The sequence below is a fragment of the Petromyzon marinus genome, chromosome 31, assembly GCF_048934315.1.
Source record: "Petromyzon marinus isolate PM22_M1 ecotype Great Lakes invasive population chromosome 31, UKy_Petmar_22M1.pri1.0, whole genome shotgun sequence".
Taxonomy (NCBI): domain Eukaryota; kingdom Metazoa; phylum Chordata; class Hyperoartia; order Petromyzontiformes; family Petromyzontidae; genus Petromyzon; species Petromyzon marinus.
Genome location: NC_133697.1, coordinates 3,964,062 through 3,970,061, shown reverse-complemented (window position 1 = coordinate 3,970,061; position 6,000 = coordinate 3,964,062).

The window sequence follows — 6,000 nt, the reverse complement described above, 5'->3', positions numbered from 1 at the left end:
GACAGCCAGAGAGGTCACTATAGCTACAGAGGGCCCTACAGTCAGAGGTCACTATAGCTACAGAGGGCCCTACAGTCAGAGAGGGCCCTACAGCCAGAGAGGTCACTATAGCTACAGAGGGCCCTACAGTCAGAGAGGTCACTATAGCTACAGAGGGCCCTACAGCCAGAGAGGTCACTATAGCTACAGAGGGCCCTACAGCCAGAGAGGTCACTATAGCTACAGAGGGCCCTACAGTCAGAGAGGTCACTATAGCTACAGAGGGCCCTACAGCCAGAGAGGGCCCTACAGTCAGAGAGGTCACTATAGCTACAGAGGGCCCTAAAGTCAGAGAGGTCACTATAGCTACAGAGGGCCCTACAGGCAGAGAGGTCACTATAGCTACAGAGGGCCCTACAGTCAGAAAGGTCACTATAGCTACAGAGGGCCTTACAGCCAGAGAGGGCCCTACAGTCAGATAGGTCACTATAGCTACAAAGGGCCCTACAGCCAGAGAGGGCCCTACAGTCAGAGAGGGCCCTATAGCTACAGAGGGCCCTACAGTCAGAGAGGACACTATAGCTACAGAGGGCCCTACAGTCAGAGAGGGCCCTACAGCCAGAGAGGTCACTATAGCTACAGAGGGCCCTACAGTCAGAGAGGTCACTATAGCTACAGAGGGCCCTACAGCCAGAGAGGTCACTATAACTACAGAGGGCCCTACAGTCAGAGAGGTCACTATAGCTACAGAGGGCCCTACAGCCAGAGAGGTCACTATAGCTACAGAGGGCCCTACAGTCAGAGAGGGCCCTACAGTCAGAAAGGGCCCTACAGTCAGATAGGGCCCTACAGTCAGAGAGGGCCCTACAGTCAGAGGGGTCACTATAGCTACAGAGGGCCCTACAGTCAGAGAGGTCACTATAGCTACAGAGGGCCCTACAGTCAGAGAGGTCACTATAGCTACAGAGGGCCCGACAGCCAGAGAGGTCACTATAGCTACAGAGGGCCCTACAGTCAGAGGTCACTATAGCTACAGAGGGCCTTACAGTCAGAGAGGGCCCTACAGCCAGAGAGGTCACTATAGCTACAGAGGGCCCTACAGTCAGAGAGGTCACTATAGCTACAGAGGGCCCTACAGCCAGAGAGGTCACTATAACTACAGAGGGCCCTACAGTCAGAGAGGTCACTATAGCTACAGAGGGCCCTACAGCCAGAGAGGTCACTATAGCTACAGAGGGCCCTACAGTCAGAGAGGTCACTATAGCTACAGAGGGCCCTACAGCCAGAGAGGGCCCTACAGTCAGAGAGGTCACTATAGCTACAGAGGGCCCTAAAGTCAGAGAGGTCACTATAGCTACAGAGGGCCCTACAGGCAGAGAGGTCACTATAGCTACAGAGGGCCCTACAGTCAGAAAGGTCACTATAGCTACAAAGGGCCCCACAGCCAGAGAGGGCCCTACAGTCAGAGAGGGCCCTATAGCTACAGAGGGCCCTACAGTCAGAGAGGACACTATAGCTACAGAGGGCCCTACAGTCAGAGAGGGCCCTACAGCCAGAGAGGTCACTATAGCTACAGAGGGCCCTACAGTCAGAGAGGTCACTATAGCTACAGAGGGCCCTACAGCCAGAGAGGTCACTATAACTACAGAGGGCCCTACAATCAGAGAGGTCACTATAGCTACAGAGGGCCCTACAGCCAGAGAGGTCACTATAGCTACAGAGGGCCCTACAGTCAGAGAGGTCACTATAGCTACAGAGGGCCCTACAGCCAGAGAGGTCACTATAGCTACAGAGGGCCATACAGCCAGAGAGGTCACTATAGCTACAGAGGGCCCTACAGTCAGAGAGGGCCCTATAGCTACAGAGGGCCCTACAGTCAGAGAGGACACTATAGCTACAGAGGGCCCTACAGTCAGAGAGGGCCCTACAGCCAGAGAGGTCACTATAGCTACAGAGGGCCCTACAGTCAGAGAGGTCACTATAGCTACAGAGGGCCCTACAGCCAGAGAGGTCACTATAGCTACAGAGGGCCCTACAGTCAGAGAGGTCACTATAGCTACAGAGGGCCCTACAGCCAGAGAGGTCACTATAGCTACAGAGGGCCCTACAGCCAGAGAGGTCACTATAGCTACAGAGGGCCCTACAGTCAGAGAGGGCCCTATAGCTACAGAGGGCCATACAGTCAGAGAGGACACTATAGCAACAGAGGGCCCTACAGTCAGAGAGGGCCCTACAGCCAGAGAGGTCACTATAGCTACAGAGGGCCCTACAGTCAGAGAGGTCACTATAGCTACAGAGGGCCCTACAGTCAGAGAGGTCACTATAGCTACAGAGGGCCCTACAGCCAGAGAGGTCACTATAGCTACAGAGGGCCCTACAGCCAGAGAGGTCACTATAGCTACAGAGGGCCCTACAGTCAGAGAGGGCCCTATAGCTACAGAGGGCCCTACAGCCAGAGAGGTCACTATAGCTACAGAGGGCCCTACAGTCAGAGAGGTCACTATAGCTACAGAGGGCCCTACAGTCAGAGAGGGCCCTATAGCTAGAGGGCCCTACATTCAGAGAGGGCCCTACAGCCAGAGAGGGCCCTCCAGTCAGAGAGGGCCCTACAGCCAGAGAGGTCACTATAGCTATAGAGGGTCCTACAGTCAGAGAGGGCCCTACAGCCAGAGAGGGCCCTACAGTCAGAGAGGGCCCTACAGTCAGAGAGGTCACTATAGCTACAGAGGGCCTTACAGTCAGAGAGGTCACTATAGCTACAGAGGGCCCTACAGTCAGAGAGGTCACTATAGCTACAGAGGGCCCTACAGTCAGAGAGGGCCCTACAGCCAGAGAGGTCACTATAGCTACAGAGGGCCCTACAGCCAGAGAGGGCCCTACAGTCAGAGAGGGTCCTATAGCCAGAGAGATCACTATAGCTACAGAGGGCCCTACAGCCAGAGAGGGCCCTACAGTCAGAGAGGGCCCTACAGCCAGAGAGGTCACTATAGCTACAGAGGGCCCTACAGCCAGAGAGGTTACTATAGCTACAGAGGGCCCTACAGCCAGAGAGGTCACTATAGCTACAGAGGGCCCTACAGTCAGAGAGGGCCCTACAGCCAGAGAGGGCCCTACAGTCAGAGAGGGCCCTACAGCCAGAGAGGTCACTATAGCTACAGAGGGCCCTACAGCCAGAGAGGTCACTATAGCTACAGAGGGCCCTACAGCCAGAGAGGTCACTATAGCTACAGAGGGCCCTACAGCCAGAGAGGTCACTATAGCTACAGAGGGCCCTACAGCCAGAGAGGGCCCTACAGTCAGAGAGGGCCCTACAGCCAGAGAGGTCACTATAGCTACAGAGGGCCCTACAGCCAGAGAGGTCACTATAGCTACAGAGGGCCCTACAGCCGGAGACGGCCCTACAGTGAGAGAGGGCCCTACAGCCAGAGAGGTCACTATAGCTACAGAGGGCCCTACAGCCAGAGAGGTCACTATAGCTACAGAGGGCCCTACAGCCAGAGAGGTCACTATAGCTACAGAGGGCCCTACAGCCAGAGAGGTCACTATAGCTACAGAGGGCCCTACAGCCAGAGAGGTCACTATAGCTACAGACGGCCCTACAGCCAGAGAGGTCACTATAGCTACAGAGGGCCCTACAGTCAGAGAGGGCCCTATAGCTACAGAGGGCCCTACAGTCAGAGAGGTCACTATAGCTACAGAGGGCCCTACAGCCAGAGAGGGCCCTACAGTCAGAGAGGACCCTACAGCCAGAGAGGTCACTATAGCTACAGAGGGCCCTACAGTCAGAGAGGTCACTATAGCTACAGAAGGCCCTACAGTCAGAGAGGTCACTATAGCTACAGAGGGCCCTACAGTCAGAGAGGTCACTATAGCTACAGAGGGCCCGACAGCCAGAGAGGTCACTATAGCTACAGAGGGCCCTACAGTCAGAGGTCACTATAGCTACAGAGGGCCCTACAGTCAGAGAGGGCCCTACAGCCAGAGAGGTCACTACAGCTACAGAGGGCCCTACAGTCAGAGAGGTCACTATAGCTACAGAGGGCCCTACAGCCAGAGAGGTCACTATAACTACAGAGGGCCCTACAGTCAGAGAGGTCACTATAGCTACAGAGGGCCCAACAGCCAGAGAGGTCACTATAGCTACAGAGGACCCTACAGTCAGAGAGGTCACTATAGCTACAGAGGGCCCTACAGCCAGAGAGGGCCCTACAGTCAGAGAGGTCACTATAGCTACAGAGGGCCCTACAGCCATAGAAGGCCCTACAGTCAGAGAGGGCCCTATAGCTACAGAGGGCCCTACAGTCAGAGAGGACACTATAGCTACAGAGGGCCCTACAGTCAGAGAGGGCACTACAGCCAGAGAGGTCACTATAGCTACAGAGGGCCCTACAGTCAGAGAGGTCACTATAGCTACAGAGGGCCCTACAGCCAGAGAGGTCACTATAACTACAGAGGGCCCTACAATCAGAGAGGTCACTATAGCTACAGAGGGCCCTACAGTCAGAGAGGTCACTATAGCTACAGAGGGCCCTACAGCCAGAGAGGTCACTATAGCTACAGAGGGCCCTACAGCCAGAGAGGTCACTATAGCTACAGAGGGCCCTACAGTCAGAGAGGGCCCTATAGCTACAGAGGGCCCTACAGTCAGAGAGGACACTATAGCTACAGAGGGCCCTACAGTCAGAGAGGGCCCTACAGCCAGAGAGGTCACTATAGCTACAGAGGGCCCTACAGTCAGAGAGGTCACTATAGCTACAGAGGGCCCTACAGCCAGAGAGGTCACTATAACTACAGAGGGCCCTACAGTCAGAGAGGTCACTATAGCTACAGAGGGCCCTACAGCCAGAGAGGTCACTATAGCTACAGAGGGCCCTACAGTCAGAGAGGTCACTATAGCTACAGAGGGCCCTACAGCCAGAGAGGGCCCTACAGTCAGAGAGGTCACTATAGCTACAGAGGGCCCTAAAGTCAGAGAGGTCACTATAGCTACAGAGGGCCCTACAGGCAGAGAGGTCACTATAGCTACAGAGGGCCCTACAGTCAGAAAGGTCACTATAGCTACAAAGGGCCCCACAGCCAGAGAGGGCCCTACAGTCAGAGAGGGCCCTATAGCTACAGAGGGCCCTACAGTCAGAGAGGACACTATAGCTACAGAGGGCCCTACAGTCAGAGAGGGCCCTACAGCCAGAGAGGTCACTATAGCTACAGAGGGCCCTACAGTCAGAGAGGTCACTATAGCTACAGAGGGCCCTACAGCCAGAGAGGTCACTATAACTACAGAGGGCCCTACAATCAGAGAGGTCACTATAGCTACAGAGGGCCCTACAGCCAGAGAGGTCACTATAGCTACAGAGGGCCCTACAGTCAGAGAGGTCACTATAGCTACAGAGGGCCCTACAGCCAGAGAGGTCACTATAGCTACAGAGGGCCATACAGCCAGAGAGGTCACTATAGCTACAGAGGGCCCTACAGTCAGAGAGGGCCCTATAGCTACAGAGGGCCCTACAGTCAGAGAGGACACTATAGCTACAGAGGGCCCTACAGTCAGAGAGGGCCCTACAGCCAGAGAGGTCACTATAGCTACAGAGGGCCCTACAGTCAGAGAGGTCACTATAGCTACAGAGGGCCCTACAGCCAGAGAGGTCACTATAGCTACAGAGGGCCCTACAGTCAGAGAGGTCACTATAGCTACAGAGGGCCCTACAGCCAGAGAGGTCACTATAGCTACAGAGGGCCCTACAGCCAGAGAGGTCACTATAGCTACAGAGGGCCCTACAGTCAGAGAGGGCCCTATAGCTACAGAGGGCCATACAGTCAGAGAGGACACTATAGCAACAGAGGGCCCTACAGTCAGAGAGGGCCCTACAGCCAGAGAGGTCACTATAGCTACAGAGGGCCCTACAGTCAGAGAGGTCACTATAGCTACAGAGGGCCCTACAGTCAGAGAGGTCACTATAGCTACAGAGGGCCCTACAGCCAGAGAGGTCACTATAGCTACAGAGGGCCCTACAGCCAGAGAGG